Below are 20457 nucleotides of genomic sequence, written 5' to 3' on the forward strand. Positions count from 1 at the left end.
AGAGTGGCTATGTGGGGTGCTGGGCTCAGCTTGGGACAGTAGTGCCAGTGCACAGGTTCTTCTTTCCAGTGCCTGCTCCATGCCTGCCTCTCTCCTTTGTCCTCTGTTGGCAGGGAGCAGGTGCTAGAAGAAGGAATCTCTTTGCTGCCACCATTGTCCCCAGCTGAGCCAGGTTCCCTGTACAGCCTGCAGCTGGAGTGACTCTGGGCTCCCCTGTGCCTGTGTCAGCGAGGGATAGTAGCAGTACTGTGCAGGCTTCTCCTTTCAGTAGCTGCTCCCAGTCAATGGGGAGCACAGTGGTTGAGAGGTGGGCAAAGAAAAGGCTCTAAAAGGAGGAACTTGTGTGCTGCCACTGTCCTCTGCTGAGCCCAGCACCCTGTGCAGCCACAGCCTGTGGCTTGAGCGGGGTAGGAGTGGCTCTGGGGCTCCCTCTGTGCTTGGACCAGCCAGGGACAGCAGCACAAAAGCAGAAAGTGGGGAGGGGGGCATCCTCAGTGCCGCACTCCCTGCCCCCACCTCCCCCCGATCTGCCTCTGACCACAGGGGGATTCTGGATCAATGCTCCGACTCGTGAGAGCCACAGTAATGTTAACACATAACAATAGGTTAAAAGCAATGAAACAAATAACTGAGAGAACAAGTGTAACCTGCAAGAAACGCTCTGAAGCATAAGCAATAAATGGTACCGATTTACAAACAAACCATGCTAGGGCATGCTTGATCCCTGCAGAACCAAAGTCAGTGTGATTATCGGGGGTTCACTAATGCATTTGACACAGTGGCTTGCAATATCAGAATTGGTGTTCATACTCACCTGAAAATGAGCATTTTCACCCAAAATGAAAACAGCTATCAGAAGAGACACACAGCAAAGAGTCCTGGTTTGAGCAGTCAGATCCCCAATGGTTTCTCTTCCCAAAAAAACTTTAGCTTGTCTTTATTTTCACATAATTTTTTTTAATCCTGGGCTACGAATAGTGCAAAGAATTCTTTCTTGCTGTATATGCAAATCATTCTACATCTTCTTTGTCTTCATTACATCGACTATGATAACCCCAGCTAAGATCGGGATTTCAGTGCACCAGGCCTGACACGTACACGTCAGGAGAACAGCTCCCAATCCAAAGAGACAGACTCTCGTCTCGCGGAGACTGTCCACTTCACAGGTCTGACATTGACTAATTGAACTATTCCAATTTTCAGACTTGGGTGGAAACAGACGTTGCCTTTCGCTGTCTTTGTGCCACCATAAACATTTTTGTGCAGCTTTAGTTTTGGGGGGAGGAAAACAACCTTTCAAAAAAACAACCACAGGGCTTAGATCTTCATTGCTGCTGACCGGATTTGGTTCATCTAAAATGAAAGGGAAATTGTAGTCTGGCCCCGTAGACACCTCCAGCTGAGGCTTCAGTATGCTTCCTAATAGGTGTTTGGGCCCAGGAGAGTAACTCAAAGAAGCAGGATTGGTGCCTCAGCTACCTATCTACATCATGGGGAAGTTCAGGCACCTCTTCTGCGTGATTCAGAGCTGCATGCTGACCCTGGAACCAGCCTCCAGGAAACCCATAGCACAGTGTGCGCCCAAATGGCTGCACTTCTCCAGTGATGGGGCTCCAGTTTCGGGGCTGCACACTCAACCCCTCCATCCATTCAGGGTCAGAGTCTGGAGTCCGCTTCTGAAAGTAGACAGCTATGTGAACAAGGCTTGATGTGAGGCTGGGGAGAAGCTAGCAGCCTAGTGGTTAGAGCACTCGCCCAGGAAATGGGAGACCTGCTTTCTAAGCTCTCCTCCACCTTGGTGTCCTTTGCTTGTTCTGGGGATTATTAATTATGAAGTTATTGACACTATCCCCACCCTGCCTGCTCATCCTTGCCCAGTGGGACTGGAGCCTAGCCTAGCTAGGGGTGCACCAAAATGCACTTTCACAGCAGAGGGGGTGCCTAAAGCCAATCTGTCATTGAGGGTTAGTGGTCAGGTCTGCCTCTCGCTTCTTCCCTCAAAAAACGAGGCAGGAAAATACATGCAAGCAAAGCAGGAAGCTTGGAACATTCCTTGCTATGTCAGTGCCCAGAATCTTCCCAGCAAACAGCTTTGCATTACAGCATGTCACAAATAAAGCAACAGGAGATGGTGCTCAGGAATACATAGTTTTGTTCCTGGGTTTTGTAGATCTGACTAAACTCCTGAGCTACAAGCAGTTTCCTCTGTGATGGTCTTGATACCGGACCCGAACAGTTTTTGGTGGCCCCAAGGTCCCAGCCTAGAAAGGCTGCAAAGGGCTGCAGCAGAATGTAGCCCCCTCTGATAAAGCTGGAGAGCTGCATGTTGGACCGGGACTCTGATGGGTAACACCTTTCCTCTGAAACAGCAGGGGCACTTCCTTTTGTAATCGCCTTCCATTTGTACCACTGAGTTTGTTTAATAATTTGCATCGTTTCCACAGTGAGTACACACTGACAAGTTCACTACTATTAGACCCCATCTCTATTTGTTCTGTTCACAAGACATGGCACTCCCCACACACAACTTTCTACCTGCCACTTTCAGCCCCCAGTTCGTGACCCACATACCAGACATCCACAGCCAACAGACATGCCCCACTAGAGTTGGGCTGGACAAGCCCCGGCCGATCGCAAAAGGGAAAATGCTTCTAGAGGTTCTACATGAGACGTTATGCAACTGCCCAGGGGCAGAGAGAGGACCACTCTGACCTTGCCCACCTGCTCTTGATAGCATTAGAAGGTCCTGCTTGAAGCTGTCTAAATAAGCTGTGCCCCAGTTGCATGGAGAATGAAAGTGGCACCAGTGCAGAACCCCGGTGTTACATTCACACAACAGTCTAACTTACTGGAAAGGCTGGAAACCTTGGTGTTTACCAGTGGAAGTTTTAGGTATAGCCCAGTATTACCCAGGAAGCTGGACTTCATTCAGAAGTGCTTGAAGGCCAATAAGTGTCAATGGCAGTGCAGAGCAATGCAGGGCCCTATGAGCTGCTTACAGCTGCTTTGACCCTTCTGAGGCTAAGCACTTTTAGTAAGTCACCTGCTGCATCTTGACTTTATCACTTCCACAGAAGAAGAGAGGTAGTTATCCACATTAGTCTGAAGTCAGGTCGGAGGTAGGGCATGGGGGGCACCTTAGAGACCAACCAATGCAGAGAAGAAGAGCTCTCTTTGCAAGGGAGGTACAGTAGCTGTAATTTGGGCTCAACTCATGTGAAATTGATGCACTGAACACATCTCGGAGGACCATCAGACAGTGCACAGAAGCGGCGAGCAAGTGCCAATTAATGGTGTCGGCAGCTGCGCTGCTCTGAGAAGCATTTGATGAGGTTGCAGAACCTGTACCTATTTTAAAAATCAGCTCGGAAGATTGTTCTCTGGGGCTTTTTATTTGTGTCATTGTGTTTACCCTGCAGAAGTTCCAATCAATACACAGCACAGAGGATGAACAAACTGAAATAAAAGATGGGGAAGCAAAGGAAAGCAGAGAGGAAGTTTATAATTCCCAAGTCCATACTGAGCCATCTCTCTGCTGTGAAAGGAGTTCTCCCAAAGCCTGCAACATTAACCCACCACTTCACAAAAGAAAGCTCAGGAAAGAATGAACTGAGAAGGTGCAGACCGTGATGAAAATGCCCCTGTCAGAGCCCTGGCCAAGAATGCTGGGTAGGAAAGCTTTCACCTTGCTATGTTTAGAAACTAAAATGGGGGCCTTGGGGGCTGGCAGGGGATTTCTAGAAATACTTGCAAATGGGACATTGCTCACCAGAGCAAAAGGCTTGCCCTGCAAGCAGGGAAGGGGTGTTGGAACCAAGAATCAACTGAGTAGGAAGGACGACAGACAATGAAGCAAAAGGTATAAATTGAGGGCTAAGAGGAGGCTGTTGAGCAGAGAACCCCAGGCAGCCCCCAAAGCTCTGTGAGGAGTCCAAGGTGTCAGTGTCCCAGGGAGTTTCTGCTGGGGGAGACAGGGACTGAAAAGGGATGAATAGGGACCGAAGTTTCCACAAAGAACCTCACTGTCATGCGGTGTGTTCCCAGAGCAGTGGGCAGCCACCTCAAGGCAGGAGCCCAGCCAAGGGTTTGTCTAACCTGCTTCTACATGCAGGGTTCATCTTCCATGAGAGATTTTCTCTTGCCTGAGCTGACGTGGAGGAACTCCAGATGCCAGAGTTCAGCTGTGATTTGTCCCCTGACCTCTGAGCTTATAAGCACTGGCTTGGACTAGCTCTGCAAGTCTGGTCCTGCAGACATATGGGTAACTTTACTGCCATAGACAGTCGTAGAGGATCTGCTTTAGCCCAGCCCATCTATATGGTGCCTGATGTGCATCACTGCTGTTGTTTTGACATATATTGATTTCCACTACCAAGACAGACATTCAAGCATGGAGGCCTCTGCGTCCTCTGTTTTCATAGGGACACGGGACTGTGGCTGTGCCACTTGCAGTACCTTAACGGGTTCTGTTTTCAGAGGGTGGGAGATTCAAGGTGGGAGCCCAGAAGCAGGCATTCAAAATAGCTAGTTATGTTGAAAACCATGACCAAAGCAAGAAGAGTGTGTGGAAGGTAAATTGATCGCAAAGACATGCCTGCTGGGCTCCTTCCCAGTGCCCAGTCCGCTTTACTGCCTGGCCTGGCCTGCTTTCTCAGGAATGTCTCCTTGTACTTCATGCTGCCCAGAGCGGTAACAAGCTGCCCAGGAAACCTATGGAACCACCTTCACTGGAGGTTTTCAAGAACAGACTAGATAGACATTTGTCTGGCATAGGATAAAAATAACACCCTGAATCTATGCAGGGGTTGAACCAGAGGACCCTGAGATCCCTTCTAGCCCTCTGGCTCCATGGTGCAGTGCCCAGCAAGGTCTTTAGAGCAGTATGTTGAGGGGAAATGGATGCTGGGTCTATTATGTTTTTTTGGAGGTGCTTCAATTTATGCTAAATTCAGCGTGGCAAGTTCCTCTGCCCAGCATAGCCAGCAGCAGCTTGCCTAGATCCCCAGCTTGCGCCAGCCTGCTGGTCTAGAGAAAGGGATGGTGCATTTCTCAGAGGTCCATCTGGTTGATTCACTTCTGACCATTGTCCTTCTTGCATTTGCTATGTTACTGCTGAGAAATGTAAATTAAAAGCCACCTGGGAGGGGCTAAGCAGTTGCATGTTCAGCAGTTTCCAGGGGACTTCAGGGTGCTGAGCATCTTGAGGGAGAGGTCTGGCCCCCCAGAGGGTCCAATCCATAGCTCGCTCATGCTCTCTGGGCTGCTCTTGGCCTAATTTCTCATAACGCCACATCTGGGTTATTGTGTGCTTGGATATTTTTGTACTGGATGTGTATAGATTTGTCTTTGGGGAGTTGCAAACCTTTGTCTAGTGCCACTAGACACAGAGCTGCTTAATGGGCTGTGTACTGCACAGGAAAAAATCCTGAAAGAGTTAATAAATAAATAAACAAAAGCAGCAAAAGCCAAACTCTTCTAGCTCTGGGTGACTCCGTAAAGCATGGGTGTCACACTCATCTGGCCCTGCAGGAAGGATAAGTGACATGGGGTTGGTCCATGGACCCATCACCTCTTGCTGCATCTGGTACCCTTGGTGCCTACTCTGGCTGCTCTGGGATCCACATGGCATGGGGTGCACACCTGCCAAGGCCAGGGCAAGCACCACATGTGGCACAGTCCTGTCCAGTCCAGCAGCACAGATCCCAGACTGATCGGAGTGCTACACATGGTGCCCGCCCCACCGCATGTGGCACCTGTTCCAGGATCTGTGTCTCACGCAATGCCCCCAGCAGCTGGTCCAGGACTGCCCAGCAGGCAGCCCCTCCTCTACCTGGCTCCAGACTGGCTGGAGCAGGCACTGTGTAGCCATGCATCCTGGCCCTGCCCACAGGACTGGTCCAAGTCAGTTCAGACCCAGGGCCAGCAGCAAGAGCCACATGATGGGGCTCTGCAAGTCAGATCCAGTCCAAAACCAGTCCAGGTTTGACACCCCTGCTATAACGCAACACGAGTTGTTGGGCCAAAGTGTAGCACGGGAGAAATGATTCCAAGGCAGTAGTAAATGAGCAGGGGATCCCATCTTCCCGCACCCAGGAACTCACCACCTTGGCTTCACCATCACTACAGGATTTCAACACTGGCAGGCTCAGCTCTATACAGGCAGAAAAAAAATATGGCCTGCTCTGTAACACTGGGTGTCTGATGATGTAACTCATTCAGTCTAGACACATTTCTCTGCACTGATGAGTTCTGGGGCCATTAAAAGAGAAAGGTGTTTCAGGATAAGTGGTGGCATATCTGTCTGTTTAATGATGCGTTGTAAAGACTAGAGTGCGCTCAGAATCCAGGCTATGCGGGGCGGCCGGGGTAGGGACATGATACCAGGTCAGGCTTTCTCTGTGAATGAGAGAGCCAACGGCATCATTGTAAGGCAAGACTGGATTCCTGGAATCACCTGGAAGGGTGGAGGTCTGAGCAGGTGCATGAGAACTAGGAAGTAACATTAACTGGAAATCAAAGTGAAAATGACCCGCTGTCTGGCAGTGCAGAGACTGAATAACCAGTCAGCAAGAGTCTATTACAGCTGCAAAGCCCAATTGTAAGGGGGTAGCTCTAGCTGCACCTGGTGTGATTCAGGGTCAAATGTCTGGCCAAGCTGGGTGTTGTGGCTAAGGTATGCCATGCATACCCAAAAACGATTTGACCAGACATGCCTTTGACTCCCTGGCTCATAAGACATGGTGCTTACTTACAGCTGGGTTGGCTGTGAGCAGCCTTCATTGGGATTTCCACCTGAGAGTCGAACTCATGTCTCTACAGCCTCAGCATGGCACCTTAACCACTCTGCACACAAGAGTGGGCACATATTGGGATCTGCCTATGCATTCACCAGAACTGCCAACCTCAAGGCCTCAGAAACATAAGATGGGATGAGATGACAAGACTTTTGCTGTCTTGATATTTTTTTTTATTTGGAACTGGCTTTCTGACTTTTGAAGTGTTACATTACACATTTGTCAAACTTTTTTCCAAACTACGGGGGCCAGAAAACCACAGTGTTTAAATAAATGCAAGCAGAGATTCCCACTTGCATGTATTGTTTGTTCGTATTATCATAGCATTAGGAGTCCTAGTCATGGTGCCCGCATAGTGTTATGGGCTGCAGACAATGCCAAACAAAAAGAACAAACAAATCCAAAAATGAAATACTGCAAGACTGTGATAAAACCGTGACAGTCATGGACACTGCATGACCCCGTTGGGCATGCTCAACTACATCATCATGCATAATCATCCATGTGTGTGGGGCTACATGCTCAGGGCTAGAATGCCAATCTGTGTGTAAGGGTCATTTTTGGCACAAAGACTATTGAAAATGCCATGTAGATGACCAAATCTGGGTGCTTAGATGACCAGGGAGGGACCAGAATGTCACCTTTAGAGGCAGCCATTAAAAGGGCCAGATGATTAATGCAAGTGAATGAACACCATCTCATACTCTTCAATAGAGCTATGCATATTTACTCCAGATGTGGATCCGGCCCAAAATATTGAATGTCTCTTATAGCGAGTATGGAATTGGATGCAGGAGGTTCTTATGAAATGAGCTGAGGACACTATTGTGAATGCACGCTGGCGCCAGGCAAACAATGACTTAACACAATTTCATTGTTACCAACTTTAATGATGGTATTGTGAATTTTATGATTTGGGGGTTTTCTTAAAGTTCCAGCTCGGGGAATTACAGGAGAATGACAGCCCTTAGCCCTCCTGACTGCCAACAGAAAGCAAGGAAATGTGACCTTGAAAGACTTTGACTTCAGAAGCAAAACTCATCCAAATGTATGTTTCATTGATCTCATAATTTTGGGGGGGTCCTGATTCATGATTTTTTGTCTACCTCAGGTTGTTAATCCTGCAGTGTGACCAGGAGATGGAGCTAACAACCAAGCCATTTCTGCCCAAGCTATAATTTTCCTAAAGCAAGCCAGGTCCTGCCACGCTTGAAGGCTTTGAGTAGCACCCACATCAGATATGCAGGAGCTAATCTCTTGGTTCAGCACTGCTGGCCTCCAAAGGCAGCAGAGTGTGACACCCCAGGTCTCCTGGATTGAATTCAGGTACTGAACTGGAAAGGACAGGGGCACTCAAGAATTTTTGCAGAGTAGTTTCACGCTCCTCAGCTTGCGTGATTTCACTGAAACGAGCAAAGGCAGCTCATGGTGTGTGAAGCACTTGCACACATCTCCCCTCTCGTCCGTGCCATCCATCCTCATTCATCTTCTTAAGAACCTTTGCCAGGTTTATTTCCCTTGCAAAGAGGCTAAGAGAAAGAAGAGCTATAAAATCCTCTCTTTATATCTCATCCAAGAGGCAATGTCCTTTCATTCTAATCGCAGGGCTGCTCACTTCTGCCTGGCCTGTCTCTCTTGTTTTATATATAATGTCTTTTCTAAAGAGGCTGCAGGCCCAGTTATTTCTGCCTCAGAGTTATGTGCCTTGGGTTGAGTCACCTAGCACTTGTACAGCACGGTCAGCCTGGAGACTCCTTGCAAAAGTACCTTTTTAGACAAGGACTAGTTTCCCACCCTGCTCGAAAGCCCTGCATATTCAGCACCACCCCCAGAGCTCTGTTCTGCTCCCCCTAAGCACACCCCACAGGCAGTCACCTAGTCAGCTCTTTACACCATGATTTCTTAAGTGAATTATGATACTACCATGTGTCAGTGGGCAGTCTGTCACTCAGGGCATGAACTGACAGCAGAAGCCCCTGGGGAGAAAGTTCTCTAGGCCTGTATGAGTGAGAAGGATCAGTAGCTCAGGCTGGGATGTGGTATGTGACAGGGGACTATAGGAAGGTGCAAAAAGGGGGCAGCTGGAGAGAGGCATTTAACCAACAGATCAATTAGGGTAGGATCTGTAAGTGCTCGGCCTGACTGCTCCGACTGAAGTCCATGGGTTTTTTTCTTCTAACATCAGTCTGTCTGTGTAAGGTGCCTGTTGGGCTCCTTTACCCAAGCCTGCAGGCCAGAGATGGGGCAGCCCAGGGATTGGGGCACTAGCCTAGCACTTGGGCAGCTGGGTTTCAGTCTCTTGCTCTGTCCCAGGCTGCTTGCTGTGACCTGAGGGCAGTTTTTAGAACATATTTTGGTATCTAAATACCTTTAAAAACCCAATGAAGAATGTTTTGCATTTGAAAACTTATCTAACTCCATCCCAACTGTGCAGTGGGTCCAATAAGAGGTATCACCCTAAGAAAACCTCACCTCCTCCATCATTCCTGGACCATCATGGCTACATTACTCTAATACTACTTTTAAAACTCAGGCTTTGCTCTCTCTGCATCCCAAAGCCCAGATGCACCCAGCCTTGCCCTGCCCCTGAGGAGTTTGTGGGGATAAGTCACATTAAGAACTGCAAGGTGCTAAGGCTGCAGAGATGGGAGCCAGGCAGGGGAGAGCTGAGATCCTGAGGGGGCTATGGCTTGTCTGCACAAAATAGCTAAAGTGGCAACACCCCCTGGTACAGGCACATTTGTACTAGTGTGAAAGTGTTTATATGAGAGGCAAGGATTTCTTAGGGCAATATCTTTTATTGAACCAAATGCAGGGCTGGAAAAGAGTTAGGCAAGCTTTCAAATGCAAGACATTATTCTTCAGGTCAAGTATTTATACCGATGCAGCTTATTTTGGTTTGGAACAGGAGAAAAGCCAAATAGGTCTGAAGAGCTTTATGCTGCAATACCTGCATCTAGTCTGGAGATTTTATAATTTAAAAAAATCAACCCCTCATCAAAGTAGTTATCCCTGCATGACTATTCACATGTAGACTAGGCCTAGGTGATTTGCCCAATGTTGCACAGGGAAGTCAACTGCAGAGCAGGGATTTAAGTACGGAGTCCAAGCTAGCATTCTAGCCACTAGCCCCCAGGAGAAGGACTAGGACAAGACCAAATGCTTGTGAAACACCATCAGAAGGAGCTGCCGAACCCTGGAGCCTCTCCAGTGCCCAGAAACGCTGACTTACGGCATAGCTGCAGGGACGTAGATGTCTGGCAGCACTACCTGGGTACTTTACAACAAGACTTTCCTGTTCAGATCCTCCCCTGCCAGAAGGAGAGAAGACTCAGGGGTTTTCAGGGACTGGGGGATTTTCTCTTCCCCTTCACAGGTGTCTTTGGAAATGGGCTCAAATTAGAAACATGCCAAGGTGGAAAATGGGTTTGGCAGTTCAGCTCCCTTCCTGCCTGCACTGCACAATAGTAGGGCTGTTGCCTGATATGAGGCAACCTCTGCCTCCAAGGTGGTTAGCCTGGGGCTCCTCACTTGCCTGAATTCATGAGACAGGAAATGGGCCAGCCTGAGGAGACCTGATGGCCCAGAGGCACTCTGGCACCCTGCTGCCACAGGCCAGGCAGCCTCTCTCCAGTCAGCAATGGCTCCACAAGTGATGCTGCCATGACTTCATCTGACCTCTCCTGGCTGCTCTGATAACTCCCCGTTCATTATTACTGCACCGAGCACCTGCTGAGCCAGACAAATCCAACACTGTAGCCTAGAGGCTTCCCTCAGCACTAACTCTCTGACGCTGGCATCCGCGTGGCATAGACGCATGGATCTGCTGGCAGCAGGGACCAGAATCCTAGCTGCAGGGCTACCAGTGCTGCAGGGTCTGGGCAGGGCAGGGCAGGGCAGGGCACAAGATTCTCATTTCAGCTGGCAAGTGGCTCTGATGGAGTGAGCCACTGCTGATATGCATTGAGAGGGAGAGAGGAGAATCAGGTCCAATGGGGCTGAGAGGTGAGAGGCCCCCCAGCTGGAGGGAATAAAGGAAGAATCAAGACCAAATGTAATCCACAGACCCCTTGCAAGCAGCACCTGATGTTCCTAAAAGGCCTTGCTTTTCCCCATGGGCTTGTCTATGCCCCCATCCTTGTCTTCTAAAGCACAACACAAGGCAGGGAGCCCCTTTCATTGTGTCTGCTAAAGGACAGTGAGTGCAGAGAGGCCCACTCAGATGCTGGCTCTGCTCTCTTCATGTTGAAGGTGCACACAGAACTGGAGTTGAGCCCTGCACACCTTGGTGCTGTGGAACAAGAATCTTCCCTATGAAGCTGGGGACTGTGAATGACATCAAATCTTTCCAGGTGGAAGGTAAGATCCACGCTCTACACCCTAGTCAGAGAAGGGGGTTGTCATCCTCTCCAGGACCATGGTGCTTGCATAATCCATTAATCCCCTTAAACTCTGGCATCAGCCTCTGGAGAGCAGGTAGCACTTCCCCAGCGCTAGCACATCATTCCAGAGGGAACGTGCAGCAATAACAGCCGCTCCTCAGTCACCCAACATGTGCCCGCTCTGCTTCACCATCAGTCTTGTCGGTGCCTTCCCCTCCTTGGTCCTCCCTGCTCCAGGACTCCCAACTCCACCTCTTCCTTCTCTAGCTGCCTATTAAAAAAACACATTCCTCACTGCAATCTATGCAGTCCTGGTCCTTTCAGTGAGGTGATATAGCAAGGTCACAGAGACAGCATCATCCCGCCTTATTCTGCAGAAAAAAAACACCCACCAATGTCACAATGCACCAGTCTCCTCAGACTGCGGGTACACTTGGTCCGGAGTAGCATCAGGGTAGCCAGCAGCAGACTGCATAGAGATGAGGGCCCCAATGTTGGTGTATATACAGTGGCCATGTACATACAGAGGGCCATGTACATAGTGAGAGCCCATCCCTGCCTCCAAAGAGTTCACATTTAAAAAGACAAGATACATTCTGAGGGGAAACTGAGGCATAGGGCAGTGAACTGGCATGTCCAAGGGTTATAGGCTAGGTCAGTGACAGAGCTGGGAGTAAAATCCACTTCTCTTATCTTCTAGTCCAGTCCCCTGCCATTAGGCCATGCTGCTTTCTGTGCAGTGTTGATCGCTGTTAATGTTCGCAAAAGCAACCATTACTTTGGGCTACCTCCGCTCTTCAGGAGACCAGCATGGTGCAGGCTGCGGCATCGGAGCCTGAGCATCCACAATTCCCACTGAGACCAGCTCTACTTGTGGATGCTCAGTGCTTCTGCAAACCAGGCCCCATGGGCTCAGAGACTGGATGCGCAAAAAGGAAGTCACTGAAAACAGAGAGTTACTTTGGAAAAGGCACCTGCACTGATCTGATCAGACTCAGCTAGGACACTGAGTGGCAGGTAGTGCTCTAGTCTCCCCAGGCTGCACTGGTAACCTGCCTCGTGGATCGCCCAGAGGACCATGAGGCTGCCTGAGGGGCATCACTGGGAGATATATCTGGCTTTGCAGATATATCAAATCTTTGCAGATCTCAAAGATGGCAGAGCTGAGTAGATTCTGGCAGCTCCCAGCATTCAGCCCCTAGTTCCCAGAAAAAGCTGTTAGGGCAGCAAATGTTTGTCCCTGACTCGTTGCATCCCAAGGCAATGCTCCAGCTGGCCGAGTAGCATTATCTCCTTGACAGAGCCCTCTCTGATGTCCTGGGGCATCTGGACTGGAGTTCATGGATGAGGCCTCAGGCACTACTCTAGGCAGATGGTGGCCCAGGGCTTCTGGTAATTCCTGGGCACCCGACATATTTTGGAGCTGTGCTGGTCCTGGCCAGGCTTTGTCTGAGAGAAACTGCCCTGATGGGAGAGGACAGGGAGGCCCTGAGGTCACCTAAACACCCGTGTCTGAACGGCTCTCATAGCACCTGGCTGGCCTTGCCACTGAGCTCTGGGACAGCTGTGGCCCACCTCCACTAAGCTGAGATCACACCTGTCCCCTAGTGCTTCCATCCTCTTGGCTCATGTATTCCCCAAACATACAAAGCTCTAACCCTTTGAGTGCTTTTCTCTGCCCATGGGGAAAAGACACTTGCTGTCACCTGGTGTGAGTGGATGCAGTATGCAGCCCCTGCATCTGTGGCCCTGATCCCCCTCCACAGCAAAGGGGTGCCACATACTCAGAAAGGCATAAAGACAGAGCTGCAAGACCCTCCTGCTCTCACTAGGGTCAGTGGGAAAGCCTGGACCTTTGCTCTGTGCTTTTAGTCAATTCACCCCACTCTTCACCCACTTCTCAGTCACTGCTATGTTGGGTCTGGAGTGTCCTGGATCCTGCTTGCCCACATTGCACATGTTACTCCTCAGCACGGGCATGTGTACTGCAAGCTCCCTGCACTGCAGCCAACCTCCTCACCTGGTGGAAGATTAGGAAACGTGTCAGTGCCTGGAGTCCTCAAATCAGGAGTGGGAGTCTCTGCGAGGGCTGTGTGCCAGCTCAGCTAGAGCGAGACACCTGGCAGCAGTCCCTGGATGGGGCACTCCAGCAGTGTGATACAGGAGGCTGGATGACCTGAATGGTCATTTCTGGCTTTAAAGGGTATGAACCACTTGGTGCCTTGCATTCTTGCATGATGTAGGTTGCAGCACACCTAGCTCACCCCCCCCGGCCTGCACTGAGCAGTGCTGGGAACCAGCCCCTTGTTCAGAGGCAGACGCTTTCCAGGAAGACTCCAGGGCATGGCCCTATACGTGGGCTTCTATCTTGGGGCAGCTCCTGGTCCTGGAGCTTCAGCATTAATTTGACCACTGTCACTAAGCTTTGTTTTGCAAAGCCTTTTGATGCCTTCCTTACACATCCAGATGAACACACACTCCCCTGAGCATGCCCCATGACCTGCTCCCCACTGCTGGCCCTGACACCACAGCACTGCCAGGGCTTCCCCAGCCTACTCAGTGGACACGGTAGGAATCAGGCACAGAGGTTCCCTGCTATTTAGTACAAAAGCCTTAAGAAGGGAAATGTCTCACTGCTTCCGAGTTTGAGAGAAAAGAGCCAATAGGACATGTAGGTAACTCTGAAGGGGCCTCTAAATGAGTGAACAGGTCCTCTAGGGACTCCACATGCAGTTCATGACCAGTTAAAATTAGTCATCCTCCTGGGTTTTGAACCTTTTGTTCCAGGCAACTGCCCAGGCTCACTCACTGTCCTTCTGCCACCAGCCTGCAAGATGACCATGTCCCTTCCCTTTTCTGTGCCTCAGTTTCTCCTTCTGCTTTTGAGTGGTGTGGATGAAACCTAGCTGTCATTTCCGATGCTTCAGCTGCTTCTGCCAAGCTGACTCCTAGCCCTGGTGCTGCCCCCCCCCGCTCAGGATGCTGTCCCCCTTGCTGCTTCGCTAAGAAGCTGGCAGGTGTGCACAGGGCAAGCACAGAGTTAATACTGCAGCAAAGCCAGTGAGCAGAGACACACTAAAGAAGTGCTGAGTCACTAAGGCTGCTCTCACTGCAGCACTTTCATCCTGCCAGCTGCCTGCAGCAGTCCCAGAGCAGGACAGGACAGGCTGAGCCAATCTGCTCCGACACGGGGCGCTGCCGTTTGCCATTCCCCAGACGGCTCTGCCCCAGGAGCGGCAGAGAGAATAAACCTCAGCGCTGCTGGTAATGCAGCCGCTTGGCTGCAGACACAGCGATTCCTGCACCAGCTGCACCTCCACCTGCAGTAAGTAACAGAGTCCCGTCTATGTTACCAGGTGCAGGCAGATGGGACAGAGTGTAAGGGAGATCAAAACTGGTCTGAGAAAAGACCCCAGTGTCTACCTCACTATAACTGCTCCCAGAACCTCACCCCGCTCCTCAAAAATAAGTTTCCAACTCATCTGCTGGATTCTTTAACATTTCCCTCCTTTTTCTGCACCAAAATTACTTTTCCATCTCCCACTTACCCCTCTCCTCCCTCTATTCCCAGCCTCAGGGGATGTTCATTCTGGTCCATTTTATGGACGTGGAAATTGTCCCACTTTAGCAGGCATTAGCCATAATCCCCCACTTCTTAGCCAGACTAGAGAGTACGAGACCCCCTCCCCAGCTTATATTGACAATACATTTTGCTTCTTTGCTTAGTTGAAGAGCTTCTGCCTTCAGTGCTGGGAGTATAAATACACCCTACAGAAGTCAAGTCTCTAGTGACAGGTCTGTGGCTCGTGCATTTCAATGAGCGGCTGCTACGTGAACTGCCACATCTGTACTTACCTGTTCCAGTTGTGTTAAAAGCCTTGGTCCTACAATATGGGATGGGAATCAATGATCTTGGGGCTGGGTAGGAGATTCAGGGCATGAGAAAGGTGTACGTTAATGAATGCTCTAACAAAGCCAAATCAAAGTGCTCCATCTATATTTAAAAATCCTAGCACAGAGACATCCAATGAAACTGAAGGCATGGGTAAAAGGGAATACTTTCATATATAGCCCATCATCAAACTGAGGTACTCGCTGCCACAAGATATCACCAGGGCCAGGAGATTAGTAGAATTCAAAGATAAGGCTAACGAAACCATCCACAATGACATTTAAAAGCATTTAGCAGTGGTTTGATAAGGAATAAGCCAATCACTGACAGAGCCGGGAGCTGGGGAAGGAACTGCCCTCATAGGCAAGTTTTTGAACAATTAGGAAGTTGTGAAGCAGCTAGTGTCAGAAACTGAGAGAGGACACAAGGCTAGATGAGCCCTGGTCTGATTCAGTTCAATAAGTCCACCATCTCTGAAACACTGAATATTCAATTTTAATTAGATGTGGTAATGCAAACCCATCACCTTGCAGAGACCAAGGGCATCCCTCACTGCTCAGGCAGGCATCTACCAACAGGCTAGGACTCCAGGCTCCAAGACCTGATTTGGAAGAAAGCACTATATACCATGACACTGGAAGACACAGATAATATGCAAGCATGAGTCAGACACCAGAACTCCAGGGAGGGCCATGGTTTCAGAAACACCTCTGTGCTCAGTGTTTCCTGTTGACTGGATCTAGGCAGCTCCCTGCTCAGGGTTTCTGTGAGTCACCCTTTGGAGACTCCTAACTCTCCCCGTTGACTGTACAAGGAGTTGAGATACCAATTCACCGTTTCTTTGAAACACCCTCATGGAGCCAGATACCTCATTTTTAAGCATGTGAAAAACCACGATGGAGACACCTAAAGGGCCAATTTGGATTTGGCCCTATGTAGCCATAAAGGGAGCCTGGAACAGAGCTGGGAGTCAAACCTTAGCTTCCAGAGTCCCAGTCCAGTGCAATAACAGTATAACCATGTCTCCTCTGTTCTCCCCAAACATCCAAAACACCCACCCCTAAGTGAGAGGCCTTCTGTAACCCCACACTTCACCTTGTCTATGGGTATAAGACTAATGGTCAGTGAAGATGCGGGATCCCAGCTCCAAAGAGTTAATCTTTCTTAAAGATGGAGGAATGGGATAGCTTTCTCCTGAACTCCTCCTTGCTCTCTCTGTGCTCCCATTGCAGAAAATGGGCTGATGTTTGCTCGCTCGCTAGCTTTGGCAACATCAAAAGGGACTAACTGGCTTGCCAGGCGTGAAAAGGATAATTCATTGCACTGGGCGGGTGCATTAGCATTTACAGCAAGGGGATAAACTGCATGTGGCAATGAGTGTTCATCATCCCTTTGGTCTGGCTGTCAGTGCATGATTGGGCTGCAAAGCGAGGGGCTAAGCCAGTGTCAAATCAGTGGTTCGACAGCAGGAAGATGAATGGACCCCTCCCTGACACTGCTTCCCAAGCATGCTTCACAGGGGAGAGAGAATGCAATTTCCCAGTGTTGGTATCTCAAGCAAAGTAATTACTTCTTAGCTTTACAGCAGCAGCCGAGGGCTTGCGTACCTCAGTCGTCTCCACCAGAGGAGGCCAGAGAGCCAGTGTTTGGACAGCAGGAGAAATGGGAGCAAGTTCCAAGCCTGTGTAGATTCAGGAAGCAATGAAGGGAAAAGTGGGGTGGGGGCAGGAGGAAGAATGATGACTATGATTCAAGCAGGGGGGTAATACTTGCAGGCAAGACTCAGACCTGGGACTGAAAGTGCAAGCTGCTGTCAACCTAAGCAAGACGAGCCCGTGCTGGATGCAATGCAGAGTGCAGCTGGATAAGCCAGAACAGTGACAGAAATGCGAGCATCCTGCATTACTCAGACACCACAATCACTCACTTCGTGCAGACATGCTGCACCTACAATCCCCAGAGAACCCATTGCAAGCGCTACAACTGCAGACGAATCACCATTAGTTGCAGAAGAAGCAGAAGACGACAATGATACCTGGGAACTCCTTTTTAGAGCTCCTCTGTTGCTCATCTACTATGGCAAGAAGCATGGACTAGACGGCCAGACTCCTAAGTAGACAGAGGGCTACAGAACCCAGTGGTCGTACCTGTGGCCATTCCAGCAGAAGCCCTCCTACAGGAGCTGTCAGTAGCTGGAGTATGCATTTTTCTTGATGGGCACCGTGATTTACTTTTCCTCCCCACATGCATAATTACAGGACTACAGGCATTGCCAACTAGATCAAACCAGGGGGGCATCTAGCCCAGTATACTGGTTTTTACATTGATCAGCACCAAGTGCTTCACAGAAAGGTGCAACATCTCCCTCACTGGACTTTTATGAAATTCCCCGGTCATTGCAGGCTGAAGGAATTTCTTCCTGACCCATTAGAGTTTGGCTCTTATTTCACTGAAATGTTATCTTGTCTATTCTTGTTCATGCATCCTTAATAGCAATGTTTCTGTTATCCACATGTCTCCTTTTTACCAAATCCTTCTTGCCTCCAATACCTTGTGGAGATGAGTTCCACAAGCTCTTTGTGTGAGATGCAAGGCTTAAATGCTAAGTGAGTTATTTTCAAATCACTGTAACCGGGATCCAATTGGGCACATTCCCTCTTTCAGCTTTCATGGCATCAGATGAGCCCGGGAAGCACAGAGCTCTGCTTTGCCACATAACCATGTTTCTTGGTCACTTTGGGGATCAGATGAAGATATGATTTCAGTGAACCCCACGTAAAGGGCTGCAATAGCAGGGGGCTGTGGGCTGGGCTGGGGAGGTACTGGCAGAGCTGACTGTGTAAAGAGGAAACAGAAGAGGGGGCTATGGGGTAGGATTGAGGAGCAATGACTGAATCGGTGGGTACAGGGAGCCCATAACAGGGCACTGAGCATCCAAACTGAGGGACACTGACAGAGCTGTGGGTGGGAGCAGAGCTCAGGGCTGGAATAGCAGGTGGGAGCGAGGCCATTGGCAGGGCTGTGTGGGGAATGATTTCACAGCACCTGCTGCACAAATCTACCATTAGCAGACTGTCATTTTCATTAGCTCTAAAAGGCACCAAATTTGCTCCTTAATTAAGGGGCAATCCAGTGGAATTCTTGTGGAATTAGGTATCATCTCTCAGAAAGGAGCAGCTGAGCTCGCCCTGATTCATGGCATTGCACTGCATGAAGCAGGGACTGGCATTACTCCAGCACAGCTGTCTTCCCATTCCACCCCCCTAGACAAAGGCATCACTGAGAAGAGGGCAACACCATGCGCACTTGCCATGGGCTGGAGCCAAAGCCTGCAACAAACAGCCCTCTACTAAGGAGAAAGCTCTGATCTGGCTTTGATTTTGCAGCTCAGATCCTGCTTTCATGAAAATATGCAGGCAACAAAACACTGTCCACACTGTCTTCTGACCTGTTGACCCCAGACATACAGCTCATGACCTGAGAGCAGCTACAGCCTCCAAGCTGCCAGAATGTGTCCCTGTTCACATCCTACCACCACACTGGAGATTTCCCTGACTGACAGTGACTCTCTTCTCTGGTTCCTGCTAAATCAGCTGGTGACAATTTATCCTCAAGGCACATGCATCTGGAAGGCGATGTCTCCCTGTGAAGGCTGACCTGCCCACAGCCTTCAGTGAGTTATACACATGTGCAGCTCTCAGGAGCAGGGTGTGAGTGTAACTTTTGTACCTTTGTCTTTGGCTATAGAAAGGCAAACGTAAACTACAATCCTAAAGCACTGTACAAGGAGGGTGGAAAACCTGGTCATTACCTACCATTTTGCAAATGAGGAAATGGTGTTGTCTAAGGTCACCTGGCAAAGCAATGACTAGAGCACAAGTCTCCTGGCTCCCAGCCCAGTACATCGATTTCCAGCTCCAAGCCCCTTTTGGGCTCACTGCCCACCAGGATTTAGCTGAGCAAGTCTTTTGGTGCAAAGAGCAACACAATCATCTCTGCAGAGTATTTGCAACTGAGGTGCTTGCAGACTTAGCCATTGGGGTCAAAAGTAACCCTGTGCAACTCACCTGGCAAACAGTACCTAATTGAACCAACACAGCTTGAATGTCAAATGCTGGCCATGAGCCCAAGAGTAAAAGAACATGAATAAATATGAACTGAGTGACTGTGGATACAAAGGGAAACTGCACTCCACTGCTGGGGACTGACAGTAGGAGCAGAAAAGCCAGGTTGTATCACATTGTAACTCCAAGAGGGAGATACTGCATGGGGATAGAATATGTTTAATTAAGGATAGCCAATAGTATAAATGGCGCCAAATTAGAGGGGGTACCAAAATGGCATCCCCCCGAGAATCTGCACCCTGGCAGCAGCATCCTGTGTCCCTGAACCCACACCATGACAGCAGCATCCCAGGTGGAGAGAGCACCCAGGGTCAAGTAAGACCCTCCAGTGCACAGCACAACCCCCCCAAAATGCCTCCACTCTCTGACATCTCTGTCCAGAGAGAAAAAATGGCTAATGACACCTCTGCCCACAGCACATCACCAGAGATAACCTTAAACCATCCAGCTCTCCCTGGTCCCGGGACTGGTGCTGGCACTCTGCAGATTCAAAGATTTATAGGGGTCACAGACCAGGATGATTTTCATCGTGTAAGACTTTCAGGGCTGTCATCAATTCCTCATTAACACACTGGTCCCTGTGCTTACGTTTGGATGTGTCTGGAAGATTATAGGAAGAACAAACACTGTGGATCAGCTCCGACAAATTCCCAGTGCCTAGCTACCTCCCTGCTCCAGAGGAGTTCATTTTAAATTTCTCAGGCCACTCAAAGGTGCTGTTTTTCATTCTAGTCTAGCTCCATCCACTCCCAGCGAGTTACACCAAGGAATGGATTTAGCCCAGGAGGCTGTCAGAAAACAGGATCAATAGGATTTGGACTTACCACGGCCACTTGCATGGACCAGTCAGTCAATACCGTAGGAATCTCTTGATGGGCAAGAGAGATGGATAACCTAAAAAAAATACAAAACAGCCACAGTTAGATGGGGAGATAGTCATGTACTTTCTCACTGCCTACCCAAGGTGCTGGGATCCCTTCTCCACTGGGCGCTGACACACAGGCTATTAAGCACTGAGGTAGGCCTAAATGGGAGTGAACTTTTTGATCTGGTTCAATTTGATTTTGCTTCTCTAGACTTTTTCAGACCCCTTCTGCCTGGCAACTGGATGGTCTGTCTTGGTCTTATTGTAAGGGCCCACAGTGGGGACCAAAGGGAGATTTTCCAAATCATAAAGGCTAGGGACAGAAATTACACATACACCGATATAAGTGATCGGAAACTGGTTAAAATCTGTAACACAACAGAAGTTCAACGCACGTAAA

At 49.4% G+C, this 20457-nt stretch overlaps 1 protein-coding gene across 1 annotated transcript in view; it reads right to left on the reverse strand.

Moving 5' to 3' along the window:
- SYT2 (synaptotagmin 2) overlaps positions 1-20087 on the reverse strand; it is a 53696-nt gene extending 33609 nt beyond the window's left edge. The window contains exon 1 of the mRNA XM_006029913.3: positions 20017-20087. The gene's annotated coding sequence lies outside the window, so the exon portion shown is untranslated. The remainder of the gene's footprint in view (positions 1-20016) is intronic.
- Between the last annotated feature and the right edge of the window lie 370 nt (positions 20088-20457).

The sequence above is a fragment of the Alligator sinensis genome, unplaced genomic scaffold, assembly GCF_000455745.1.
Source record: "Alligator sinensis unplaced genomic scaffold, ASM45574v1 scaffold773_1, whole genome shotgun sequence".
NCBI lineage: Eukaryota > Metazoa > Chordata > Crocodylia > Alligatoridae > Alligator > Alligator sinensis.